Genomic DNA, 14596 nt, shown 5'->3' on the forward strand with positions numbered 1-14596 from the left:
TGAAGGTCCCTTCCCCCTCTGGTAGTTCCTTTTCAGCAAGATCTGTTTCTTTTTCTGAGAGTGGGTCATTTAAGATCTTTATCTGGTCTTCTGACAATTTGGATTTCTAAAGTATTCCTCTCATTCTTTGGTGTTCTGTTTTGTTAGCATATAACTTTATTTGTTTTGATTATTTTTATTCCATCCAACTTTGTGATTTCATCTTGCACATTTGCTATTTTATTGATATGATTTTCTTCTTTTTATTTTTATTTATTTTTTTAAAGGCAGTTGGGGTTAAGTGACTTGCCTAGGGTCACACAGCTGGTAAGTGTCAAGTGTTTAGTCTGAGGGCGGATTTGAACTCCTGTCCTCCTGACTTCAGGGCCGGTGCTCTATCCACTGTGCCACCTAGCTGCCCCCGATTTTCTCCTTTTTAATTACGTTAGCTAAAGGTTTGTCAATTTTATTAGTCTTTTCAGGGAACCAGCTTTTAGTTTTAATTATCTTTCCTTTGTTTTTTTTTGTTTCCAATTTATAATTTCTCCTCTAATTTTAAATTTTCCCTCTTTTGTGCTTGTTTTAGGTTTGTTAATTTGTTGGGTTTCTAATTTTTTAAATCCCTATTATGTTTATTGATCTCTTTTTCTGTTTTGCTAACATATATATGTGTATATATATATATATATATATATATATATATATATGTAAGGACATGATTTCCTTCCTGGGAATTGCTTTAACTGCATCCCAGAAATTTTCATATGTTGTTTTGTCATTATAATTTTATTTTACATAATTAATAATTGTTTCTGTGATTTACTCTTTGACCCATTCATTGTTTAGTATTTCCATGTTAAGTTTTCATTTGGGTTTGGGTCTTTTATTTATAGTCCTTGAGCCAGTTTCTATTTTTATTGCCTTATGGTCCATAAAATATATTAATTTCTGCCTTTATACATTTATTTGCAATATATCTGTACCTCAGCACATGGTCAATTTTTGTGCAAGTCCTATGTGGTACTGAGAAATAACACACCCACACATATAAATATATATATATATATATATATACACACACACACACAGATACGTATATTCTTTTTTGTCCCATTACAAGACACCATAAACCTTTTAACTCTAGTTTTTCTTTTTCTTTTTTCTTTTTTTTTTAAATTTTTAGGCAGTTGGGGTTAAGTGACTTGCCCACGGCCACACAGCTAGTAAGTGTCAAGTGTTTGGTCTGAGGCCAGATTTGAACTCAGGTTGTTCTGACTTCAAGGCCCATGCCCTATCCACTGCGTCACCTAACTGCCCCTTAACTCTAATTTTTCAAGCAAGTTATTCAGTTCCACATTTTCCCTTTTGTTTATCTTTCTATTATACTTAGCCAAAATGGAGAAAGTGATATTAACTTCTGTCCCTTCCTCTCCTCCTCTTCAACTAGTCCTGTTTATTAGTTTTTCAATTTCATTTTTCTACCCCTTTCCAAGAAGAGTTTCTCTCACTGTCTTCATTATCCATCCTCTCTTTTGTTGTGCTCTAGACCCCTATTCTTTGATCCACGATACCCGTAACTATCTGGTCTCTCTCTTTTCTTTGTATTCTCTACATAATCAAAGCTTCCAAGGTATCCTTCCTAGGTTTTCCCATCTAGGAGCTTTCTGACACTGTCTTATAAAGCTTATATGGATTCTCCTTTTCCATTGTTCCTCACTCCCAAAGCAATGCTAATTATTACAGATGTTAGAGAGGACACTGCCACATGGTAGTTCCTCTCCTTCATTTCATTCCTGATTATATAGCTTACTACTAATCTATATTCTTCCTGGTTACCTTTATTCCCCATGTTTGCTTCAAAGTCTTCTCCTGGAGTCCATATTGTCCCATCCACCAGGTGCTAGCTGATACTAGGGGTTTTAACTTCCCCCCGACCGCCATGAAAGATCAGTAGACTTTTCACCAAATTTCCCAGACCACACCCAGCATAAGGCTCCCCATCTCCTTTCACAGCCCATCCTTCTTCACCTGTAAGAGCATTCATGAGTAGAACTGATAAGAGTAAGGCCCCCTTCCTCTCCCCTCTTTTCAAGGTTTACCTGAGACCACAGGGCTCACCTTGCCTTCGTTGCTAGCCATTGTGACCCCAGCACATCACAGATTCCCCTTCCTCATTTATCCTCTCCCTCTCCCATTTCATGTACCCACCTGTGTTGTATTGTAGTCCCACCCAAAAAACACCAGATGATTGATTCATCTGTAAGGCAGGGTGCTAACCGGATTCTATCCACAAGGACCCCCCCGTCTGCCTCTTCACTATTGCGCATACCACATATCTGACTTCATCCCTTCTCCTTCTGTGCATTGAGAAGGTCTCTTACTGATTTCTCTGCTGTCATCTTGTTGCTGTTTCTGTCCTTGACTGTTGCGTTTATTCACTCCATTTCTTTTGTTTGTGATGTTCATGAAGTGAATAATTATTCATTTCTGGTTTTCTTTCTAAAAATCATTCAAACACCTCTTTATTATTAAATTTCATAGTTTTTTATATATAGTTAAGCTCAGATTTATTGGATAGAGTCACCCTGGGCTTCAGCCTGAGTTCTGTTGCTCTTTGGATCACATTATTCCACTCCTTCCTACATTTTCTAGTGGGTGCAAAATCATCTTGTATTATTTCATATTTTCTTCCCTTTGAAGGTCTTTCCCCTGATTTCTTGCAGAAGAAGTTGTTTCTGAATTAAAGTGCTAAATTTAACCACTGTGTGTCTTGGAAGTTTGCAGCCTTGAGGTTTTGTCTTTTTTATTTTTCTGGAGGCAATCTGTGAATTCTTTCAATTGGAACTTCATTTTTTTTATGTTCAGAAGTTCAGGGCAGTTTTCTTCATTATGATGTTATGGGGTTTTTTGGTCCTGTAACATGTTCTTTTTGGAGACCAATAATCTTCAGGTTGTCTCTACATCCTGTTTTTGAGATCAGTATGTTTTGCTCGTATAGTATAGTATAGCTTGTATAGTGAGTGTATTTTATACTTTTAATGTTAAAAGTTTTGCTATTGCTGATACCAGTTTTTGTTCAGCCCATTATTTTTGCTGTGCAGTCCATAAATTCTGCTCTCACAGTTCTCATTTCCTTTTTGAATCACTCAGCAACAGTGTGCTGTGGTTCCATGTTCTCAAATACCACAAGGTTCTTTGTTTTGCAGTATTTATTCATACATGTCTTAACTCGTTTACCAAATCAGGAGATCATAGTACCTTCTCTTATTACTCTTCACTATTGATTTTTCTGCTTATGTTGAAGGTTTTTTAATTTTCTTCTCAAAAATCTTTAGTAATTTGTCCTTTCCCCACCCCCTTATTTTTCCATATAACTCATTTTCTCATTCCTACCCCTCTGATTATGGTTTCCTGGAGGCTTGGATCTCACAGAGTCACAACCTCCTCCCGTGCCATGGTTCACTGGCCTGAGTCTCTGCTCTCAAGTTCCTAGGAGTTTTCATTTTGAAGTTTTTGTTTCAGGAGGTGAGGTGAAATTTTTCTATTTCTACTTTGCACTCTTGGTTATAAGAGATCTGGGCAATTTTCTTTCAAGATTTCTTGAAATAGAATGTGTGGGTCCTTTTTTTGTGTGTGTGGTCATGGCTTTTGCTTAGTCCAAGTGATTCTTAAATTTTTTTCTCCTCTGTTCTCTAGGTCATTCATTTTCTATATGAGATATCTTATATTTTCTTCAATTCTTTTGTCTTTTGACTTTGTTCTAATATTTCTTATTGTCCTATAGAGTTACTGGCTTTTTTTTTTTCATCCTAATTTTCACATTTTATTATTTCAACAAGGTTTTGTATCTCTTGTACCAAGATATTCATTCCTTTTCCATTTTTTTACTCCATAGTTTCCATCTTTTCCCTCTAGCACTTTTGTTTTCATTCATTAAAAAAAAATTATTAAATTCCTTTTTTAGCTCTTGTTTCATCTCTTCTCAGGATTCTAGGTGAATTTGTCCCCAAGCTGTGTTTTTTTGGGGGCTTTGCTTATAGATGTTTTGGAGTTATTCTCTTCTTCTGGATTAGTGTCTTGAATATCCCTGTCATTGTAATAACTTTTAGTGGTGTGTTCTTTTTTTTTGTTTGTTCATTCTTCTAGCCTTCTTCCTGACATCAGAGTTGATGTTAGAACCAGGCTCTTTGTTCGTTTCTGGAGGGAAGGTCTGGACTGATCTTGTTGCTGCCTTCTCAGGGCATTGAATGTTAAATTATTCCAGAATCTTAGGAACAGCTTAGGCTGGGGACCTACACATTTTCAGTGTTCCCAAAGTGATATGATCCTAGGGTAAATTCTAATCACTGCCCCTCTGGTCTGAGTTCTGCAGGTTCCTTACCTGGGTTTGGGTTTAGGCAACAGTAAAGCACTGCTAGATTCAGCCGCACTATCAGCCAGCTGTGTAGATTTGCTGGTCCAGAGTGACTGCCCCAGTTAGTCCTCTGTAGGCTTCAGATTGGCCTAGAAGCTAGGACTGAGATCCTACTCAGCTTTTCCCCAGGTCTGAGCAATATCAGAGTTACTTGCTTTTGAACTTCCATCTTCTTAGGATATAGGCTAAGGCCCAATATGGTTCCTCACCCTGGCATACCACACCTGGGCACAGATCCCCTCTCCATTCTGCCCTGGATCTGTGATCTGGAACTAGGTAGTAGGCAGCAAAGCTGCCAGTTGGCACCTGTTCCTGGATCCTGTACCAGGTCTTCCCCAGTATAGATCTAGACCTTGCCTTGCCTTTCAGCGTTGTTTCTGGGTCTTGGGCTCTGTGCAGTCAGTTCCTAGCCAGATCCTGTCCCCAGTATCCATAAACCTCACTGGTTTATCTTTCTATGCCAACCTTGGCTTAAAATCAATATGATTTTTTTTCTCAGTTTTCCTGATCAGGATTCAGTCTGGTGCATTATTTAGATGTCTGGAGGATTTTAGGGGGACAGGGAGCTCTCTGTACTTCTTTCTGCTGCTCCTGCATCTTAATTTCACCTCCAAAAAGGGAATTCTCTGTCAGTGGCTTCAGTTTTTTCATTGACATAAGAGACACACCTGCCAAGACAAACCCATAAACTATATGAAGACAATTAGAAAACACTTTTCACACAAATAAAGTAAGATCTGAGTAACTGGAAAAATATCAGTTGCTCATGGGTAGGCCATGCTAATATAATGAAAATGACAATCCTATCTAAATTAATTTACTTATTCAATGCCATACCAATCAAACTACCAAAAAGTTATTTTAGAGAGCTAAAAAAAAATAACAAAATTCATCTGGAAGAACAAAAGGTCCAGAATATCAAGGGACTTAATGAAAAGAAATGCAAGGGAAGATGGCCTAGCCATACCAGATCTAAAACTGTATTATAAAGCAGCAGTCATCAAAACTGTACTGGCTAAGAAATAGAGTGGTGTATCAGCAGAATAGGTTAGGTACACAAGACACAGGAGTCAATGACTATAGTAATCTACTGTTTGATAAACCCAAAGACTCTAGCTTCTGGTCTAAGAACTCACTATTTGACAAAAACTGCTGGGAAAACTGGAAAATAATATGGCAGAAACTAGGCATAGACCAACATCTTACACCGTTTACCAAGATAAGGTCAAAATGGGTACATGATTTAGACGTAAAGGGTAATACCATAAGCAAATTAGGAGAGCAAGGAATGGTTTACCTTTCAGATCTATGAAGAAGGGAAAGAATTTATTACCAAAGAAGATATAGAGAACATTATGAAATACAGAATGGTTAATTTTGATTAAATTAAATTAAAAAGGTTTTGTACAAACAAAGCCAGTGCAGCCAAGATTAGAAGGGAAGCAGAAAGCTGGGAAACAATTTTTACAGCCAGTGTCTCTAAGAAAGGCCTCATTTCTAAGATATATAGAGAATATAATGAATGAAAAGTTGATTTAACCTTGAATTATTTAAACAAACTATTGAAAATGAGAAATGAACAACAAAATTTCATTCAGAAGTTAAACCAATGAAAATTAATTGCACTAATACGAGGAAGTACCTTAGTCAGAAAACACTTATTTGCCAAACTAGAGACATGTCTGCCAAAGACAATACATTTTTAGAATGTAAATTAATATATAAAACCTTATGAAGAAAAATATGATGATTTTGAGTAGTATCATCTCATAAAACCAAGAGAAATAATGGAGCGTAAATTCTAGAAAGCTTGGTAAGATGTCCAAGTAAGCAAAATCACCCCAAGGACAATGGAAGAGAGGCTACAAGGAGAAGGAAAATGGAAAAGATCTGCAAAAATCATTTCAATAATCTTTTTTTTTCCATTAAAGATAGTAAAACCATAATACACATAACCCTAAGTTAACAGTTCATGACTATAGTACCTGAGGTACTTACAGAGAAGGTAGAAGTGGCTTTAAAGAGAACAAAAGTGGAAAGGGCCAAATGGAAAATTTCAAGTATGTAGAGAGATTTTTCTTGGAGGTGTTACAGTTCTGAGAGAGTCAGAAGACTGCTATACAGAGAATCTGAAGGACAGGAAGAATATACAAAAAGCATAGAAAAAGAAGTCTTGAAGCTTATTAACAACAAAAAAATGACAAGAGAACATCAATAACTAGTGACCTTTTATACCCACTTTACCCAGGGTTACACAGTCATTATGTGTCAGAGATAGGACTTGAACCCCATATGTTCCTAATTCCCTAAAATCTTTATGAGGTTCATCTATACATGAATTGATATATGTTCATCAAAAATGTTACTGGGAAATTAGGGATGAGTAGAGATTTGAGGATATGAGATGATAATAGAATATTGTCCCTTTCCTATTCAAGACAGATTAAAATCAGATAATGTTTGTGAAGAGTTTTGTAATAATTCTAGGTCTTCTTGGGCATGTTGGTGCATTCCTGTAATCCCTGCTACTAGAGGAGGCTGAGACTGGTGGAGTTCAGGAGTTCTGGAGTTCTGAGCTGTATTAGGACTAAAGTTGATCAGGTGTCTTCTCTAAGTGTGCGACCAATATGATGTTCCTGTAGGAGTGGGTGGATGGCTGCCAGGCTGCCTAAGGAGAAAAAAACCATCCAAGGTCAGAAAAAAACAGAGCATGCTAAAGCTCCCATGTTGATTAGCATTGGGATGGGCCGTGAGTAGCTGTTGCGTTTTCAGCCTGGGCAAAATAGGAAGCTAGTCTCCAAAAAAAGGAAAAAAGAAAAGAAAAAACCCCACAAAACACCAAAACAATAATTCTGTAACATGTGTGACTCATTGTCTCTAAATGCTAAGCATCAGGGAGTTTGCTAGATTCAGCAAATTACTAGAACTGATATCTTAAGTAACTGTTTGATACTAGCTGTAAGATACACTTCTTTTCTTAAGAGGAAAAGAATGGCTCAAAATTCTCCTATTGTGCAAAGGCTCGTTACACTATGTTGTAGCATAATAGAGATTCATACTAAGTCTCTTAGACTTGGTAACTTTGGATAGATAGCGCCAAACTCTCAATCTACTCTCTTCTTCTCCTACCTAAAAATCTGACCTGACAAATCATATTGGCAGCACTATCTTCCCTTAATTTAGGCATTTTGATACTTTCTTTCCTTATAAAATGCATAATGTTCATCAGTGTTCTACTGTCTTTGTTTTTACAAAAATCTTTAAAAGGGGATGGTTTTCTCAGGGTACCTGACTTTATTAAGCCATTTACCTCTTAAGCAACTATTTTGTTGGAGTAAATCCCTAGAAATTATTAAAATTTTTTATAAAATTATAAGGCAGTAGACCCAGATAATTTCATCTTTTAAAAAGAAATTGATTATTTCTGATTAGCAATCATGGCTGAACTTTATTCTAAACTTTAAATAGCTTTCTCCATTTATGTATATTATTTCTTTGGGACTCAACTTGTAATTTAATTTTTATACAAAATTCTCAGTGAGAAAATTACTTACCCAGAATTATATAGTCCTTAATATGTCAGATATGGGACTTGAACCCAGGGGTTCTTGATTCCCAGTCAAGTGGCACACTGGAATAAATCTATGAGAGTGTGTGTGTGTGTGTGTGTGTGTGTGTGTGTGTGTGTGTGTGAGAGAGAGAGAGAGAGAGAGAGAGAGAGAGAGAGAGAGAGAAGAAATAAAGCAGAAGTGGAATGATCTTGGTCTCTTCTAAAATACTTTCCTATCCGAAACTATTAAAATATATAGTATTATCTTTACAGGCATAATTGGTGGCAGTATTGTATACTGAAAGGACACTGGATTGAGATTCAGAAGGCCTAGTTTCAAATCATGGCTTCTCTTATTTTAACTTTGAACTTCACGTCTTTAAACCTCGTTTGTAAAATGTTTCAAATAATAGTCACATTAGCTACCTTAACACGTAACTCTGAGAAAACTACTTTGCAAACTATAAAACTCCATCTAAATGTGATTTAGCATTATTGTTATTGCCAGCAATAATGATGGGGTATGTCCATTATTGAACCAGTACTGCAAATGCTTCCTTACAGCACATGTTATTGGTTGCATTGCTCAATTTTAAATGGCCAGATATATGAATTTTGAAATAAAGTTGGAATCCTCAATATGCCACACATAGGTAAAATAAATATGTGTTTTGGCACCATGCTTTATTATTTCAATACTGAGGAGTTGTAATATCATGGAAAGAGCAGTTAATTAAGGGTAAGGAAACTTTTTTTTGCCTACTTATGTGACCTTGGATGAGTTATTTCATATCTCTGGGATCCCAGTTTCCTTATTTGTATGATTTCCCACTTTTCTTCCAATACCAAATCCTGGGAATCCCTAAGGTTTTAAGCAGTGTAGCGTATTAGAAAGAATACTAAATTTGGAGTTAGAGGACTTGGGTTTGAGGACTCCTATTTCCAGGCATCTGTGTGGCCCAGTGGATAGATTGCTGGACTTGGAGTCAGGAAGGCTCATTTTCCCTAGTTCAAATCTGGCTTCAGACGTGTAATAGCTGTGTGACCCTGGGCAAGTCACTTAACCTTGTTTGCCTCAGTTGCTTATCTGTAAAATGGGCTAGTGAAGGAAATGGAAAACCTCTCCAGTATCTTTGCCAAGAAAACCCCCCATGGGGTCACAAAGAGTCGGACATGACTGGATTGGCTCAACAAGAACAATAAACTCCTATTGCTCTCTGTGTGACCTTTAGCAAGTTTACTTCACTGGACCTTAGTTTGCTCGACTATAAAATAAACGTATTAGACTAGATGATCACTCGTGTCCCTTTGCACTCTATATCTCTGACGTAATATTCATGTAATTTATAACCACAACCTCAGCTTTGCCATATATTCTGATTCTTGTCCAAATCATCAAAAAATTCTCTTTAGAGAATCCATATTAGACTTCACAAAAGATGGAAAATTGTTTAAAGTTAAGTGAGTCATTTTAATAGTTATCCTACTTTCCTGTAAAATGTGCAAATTGTTTAGAAATTCACATAGTGACATTAAAGGTGGTTTTTAGTGGGAAAATTTATGTCCCAGCAACTATTTTTTGGAATATAGAAGCTTCTACAGATGACCCAGACCAGACCAATGGTACTAAAACCTAGAACAGATCTTTATTATAGGTTCATTTAACAACACATAAAGGAAAATATTTAATTTCAGGAGGAGGAGGGGAAAGAATGAAATAGAGAGAGTAGGAAGGGAAGAAAGGGGTAAGGGGGCAGTCAGAATTACATTCACCAGAGGAATAAGATACAACCATGTTTCTAGAGGGACAAAATATATCAACAACTTAATTGTTGTTGTTGTTTGTCCTTTGTCCTTTGTTCTTGAAGAGGACCATGACATCAGGAAGATGATTCCATGACTTGCAAGTGAATTGGGCTTAAGCAAGGGAGGGCTCTGCAAAGTCACCACCCTCACCTTCTTCTCCAGAGCTATCTGGGTCCAGTGGCCAGATATAGATTAGGACAACTGAAGATGACCCAACAACTTAATACAAATTAATACAGTAGACTCTGGGCCTTGGGTGAGATCATCTTGATACCAGAGTAAGAGGAAGAAGAAGAATATGTAAAAATATCTGCCAGTTTTAGCCCTCAGAAATTTTTCAAACTCTATCTACTCCTCATTCAGTTACTATACACTGACTTTAACCCATAGAAACACCCCTGGGTTGACCCACACAACAGGGCAACTTCACAGTATTGTAAGGGAGCCCAGGGTTTAGTAGAAAGGGGGGTTCCATCTGATTTAGATCCATCCAATTGCTTTCTTACCACTGATGTCACAGGTAAGGGAGCATCAGTTTGCAAGGGTATTCATAATTTCCAGCAAGGAAGACTGTATAAGATATCAGAGCTTTTACCAGGTAAGAAGACAAAGGGGGCATCTTGAGTAAATGTAACCTGTCACAAGAAAGACTAACCCCTATCCTTCTTTAACACCCACTCCCCATAAAAAATAGAGGCTTTTTAGCCTAGTGCCGTTAAAGAGGAAATGTTAAAAGTCTGTATAATAATTGTTAAGAGTAGTTTGCTCTGAAAATCTTTCTAAAGCCAGACTCCCTTTGCTTCTTCGATTATTCTGTGAAAACTACAACACACCAGAAGCTGTAATTATATGCTTTTTGGAAATTTCACTGTAGTTAGGGGTTCATATAAGGGTTGCACTGATGACATATTTTCCCAATGCAGTGACTATTGGCATGATATTTGACGGTTAACTAATCCCTAAACTACTGCAATTAGCTTGTTTTCCATAGTGCAAAATTTAACTAAGACAGAGTACAGACTTTGGAAAGAATGTTTGTAAAAATGTATTTTAAATGTACATTGAAAGGCCTAGGGACCCCGTTTCATTTTAAATAAAAAGATGATCATTCCACAGTTCCTTACCTATTGCAGGTATAAGGGTCGAATACAATTCGTTTAAAATGGTTATTAACAGGAACCTTAGAAGTAGTTCATTTCCAGAATATTTTAATCTCCTTCACAAAATGTGTCTACCATTATGGAAATGCCAAATTTTAGCTAATGACTTCCTACATTTTCAGTTCTACAAAATAGTCTGGCTCCACTAACAAAGATAAATATTTTATTAACCTTATTTTCACATCATATATATGTTACGGTGTTTTTGTTAACTAGTATTCTAATACCCCTTATATTTTGCATTAGAAATTGAAGTAGTAAAATATAGTTCATGTATAGCACTTTTATATTTCCAAAGAAGTTCTGTCATAGCACACCTCCTGGAAGAAAGATTTGTTGTTTTTATTTGATTAGACCCATGATTTCATTGATATAGGGAGGTCCCTTTGGAGGAATTTACGAATGCTTTTTTTTGCAGTTTATATTCTAAGGGAGTTGCCTGAGAAACTGAGAGGTTAAGTCACTTGCCCAGGTCATAAAATAGTGTGTGGCAAAGGTAGAACTTGAACCTAGGTGGGGGTGGGGTGAAGATTCTCTACCACGGATACTGCCCTTTTCACATGGGTTGAGGAGAAGGAATAATAAACATCAGAGCCCGAGGAAGCAGCTTCTATTTTTCTGAGTGGCTGAGGCCATATCAGCTATAGAGCAGTTACTATTAACACCAGTCCAGTACAGGCCTGTCCCTGCAGCAGTCCTCCACTTCCATCAGCTACCATCTTACATGTCATAATGATATACTGCTTTTGTATAGTGAATAGTGCCTTGGGGGAGCAGATCATTGTAAAACTTTACTACATCTTGAGGGAGTATTGGGGAAATGAGGGTTTTGCTGATGGGTCAGCATATACAAAGATAGTTTATTGATTATGTTGAAAATTATTCTTTCCAAGGATCAATAAGCTACATATTAAGATATATTCAACAATGTGGTAATTACATAATTTATGTAAAATGCTTTGTTAGTGTTAAAGTGCTATGTAAATGCTAGGTACTACTATTATTTCATAGCTAAAATTATTTTTCATATGTTTCTTATCATCTTTGTAGAGCAAGTTTAATTAAATGACTGAGAAATCTTGAAGCTAACAGGAAACAAAATCAAGAAAAGAATCAGTAGTAAAAATTCATGTCCTCAAATATCAATGGCATGAATGCCCAGAATTTATGCAACAAGTGAGGAATCAGATGGGTCTTAAGGAGCCAAACTTGATCTCATAGGTATCACTGAGACTTGATGGAATGAACTTCTGACTGTACCATGGCTCTAGGTGGAAATATCATATTCAAAAGAAACTCAGTCAGCAAAAGCAGAGGAAGAGTGGAGTGATCTTACTGTTTTTCTCTTTTTTATATTTATGTCCTGAGGATTTAGCACAGTGCTTGGCACTAAATGTTTATTGATTGATTCATAAGATGTACAACAAAGAATATAATCCAAAATTATTGTAAGTGTAACATAAAGATTTATGATACCAACCAAAGCCTTTACAGTTGGTCAGGATGGGGGCGAAATTGAGTCAAGCTAGGTGTATTTGTGCTTGGGAAAAAAAGAGAGTGAGGCAAATATCCACCTCAGTTACACACTTTTTTTGGTCATATCCTTGATCTTGCCTTCACACACAAATGTTTTACCTTCCATGTTCACTAGTTATTCTTTCTTTATCTGATCATAATCTTTTATTTTTCTATCTTTCTTTTTGCCTTAAAAACCTTAATCCCTGTTCTATGTCTTCATCATGACTTCTCATTCCTCATCCCCTCATTCCTTTTTTGTAGGTCAGTGTACCTGCACTGGATGTAGTTCTCCCTTCTTTATCTCAGCCCCTTAACAAATTACTTAAACTCTACACTGTTCCTTGCCCTTGTGTCCTTTCCCACCCCGTCCTTTAGATTATCACAATTTGAGAGTCTTACCATACATATGCTGCTGAATGAAACTAGAGAAAAAAAAAAAAACATGAGAACCACACCGACTGGGTCCACAATACATAATCTCATAATTTCAACTGGGTCCGCACTATAGCAGGATGGTGCTTTGGTACTTCCCAAATCATTTCTCTATCCTGCTCACCCTGGTGGCTATTGCAGAGCTTTCCATGCTTTCTCAGACCTTTCACTGAATCCCCTGCCCCATGATCTTGCTTTAGACTTCACTGAATAAAATGATGCCATTCACCACGAGCTACTTTTTCTTCACCCTTCCTCCTTGTATGCCACTGAGACATCTTCCCCACTATCTCCTCCATCACTTCTGTCTCACACAAAAAGGGGCTCTTCTCCTTGCCAAAGCGAACCCTTTTATAGGCACCCTTAATCCTCCCCCTTTCTCTTTTCTCCTGTAGATTGTCTCCTCTTATCAACCCACTGTCTCTAATAATCTTCAACCTCTCCCTGTTTCATGGCTCCTTCCCTTTTGCCTATAAATATACTCATGTCTTCCCAGCCTTTAAAAAAAAAAACCTCATTTGATCTGACCATCTTCACTAGCTATTGTCATATGTCTTTCCTCCTCTTTTTGACTATATGCTTTGAAAATACCATCTATAATAAGTGCCTCCAATTCTTTCTCTCCTTTCACTCAATTCTAAACCTTTTGCAGTCTGCTTTCTGACTTCACAATTCATCTGAAACTGCACTCTCCAAAATTGCCGGGGATCTCTAATGGTCTTTTCTCCATCCTTATCTTTCTTGACCTATCTTCAAATTTGGCTCTATGATCACACATGTTCCTGGTCACACAGCTACTGTCATAGGTAAGAGTTCATTTACATCCCTTTCTCTCTATTCACACAGCCAACACTAGTTCAAATCCGTATTATCTCTTTCTTTGATTACTGTAGTAGCTTTTAAATTGGTCTTCCAGTTTCATCTGACTTCCCACTTCAATCCTTCCTCCTTTCAGCTGCCAAAGTAATTTTCCTAAATCATAAATTTCACCATTTTTTACCATACACATAATCAATAAATTCTAGTGGCACCCTCTTACCACCAGGATCAAATATAAAATCTTTTTGTCATTCAAAGGTCTTTACAACATGGTTTCTTTGTACCTTTTCAGTCTTCTTAAACTTTATTTAACCTTCTATACACACTGCAACCTACTACACTGGCTTACTTATTACTCATGACACTCCATCTTCTGACTCACACCTTTGATGCTCTCCCTCCTAACTTATTTGAAGATTCATCATTAATGACACCTTCTGCAGGAGACCTTTTCACAATGCTTTTGTCTCTGAGATCACCTTTCACTTACTGTATCAGTGTTTTGTCTGGATATTATTATATCCTGTTGTCTCCCTCTTTAGAATGTGACTTGTTTGATTGGAGAGACGGTTTCTATTTGTGTCCATGGTGCTGGACAAGTAGTTCCATTCCTTCTAGGATATGACATCTTGGATGCCAGGGCACCACACTCCTTGGCCAGTTCAAACATGTCTGCTGTAGACTATCTCTTTCTCAAAGTTAGCTAGATCCTCTAATGACTCTTCAATTTTTCAAGTTCTCACAACATCCCATACCCCATGAGGATGAAGATTAAAAACAGAAGTGGCCTTGTCCCCAGACTCAGGTTTGCTTGGGAATTCATGATTTTACAAACAGATATGGTGGAGAGAATGCCCTCCGCTCCTTCCCAGAGCTTAGACTCATCCTTATTCTTTGTGACCAGAAGGAAGAAAAGAC

The 14596-nt window shown here is 37.1% G+C and overlaps 1 protein-coding gene across 2 annotated transcripts in view; it reads left to right on the top strand.

The window, feature by feature from the left end:
• The window catches only part of KHDRBS3 (KH RNA binding domain containing, signal transduction associated 3), a 248424-nt gene that overhangs the window by 196757 nt on the left and 37071 nt on the right, over window positions 1-14596 (top strand). The gene's annotated exons all lie outside the window — the stretch shown is intronic.

Source organism: Vombatus ursinus, unplaced genomic scaffold, assembly GCF_900497805.2.
Source record: "Vombatus ursinus unplaced genomic scaffold, bare-nosed wombat genome assembly UNPS02014180.1, whole genome shotgun sequence".
Lineage (NCBI taxonomy): Eukaryota > Metazoa > Chordata > Mammalia > Diprotodontia > Vombatidae > Vombatus > Vombatus ursinus.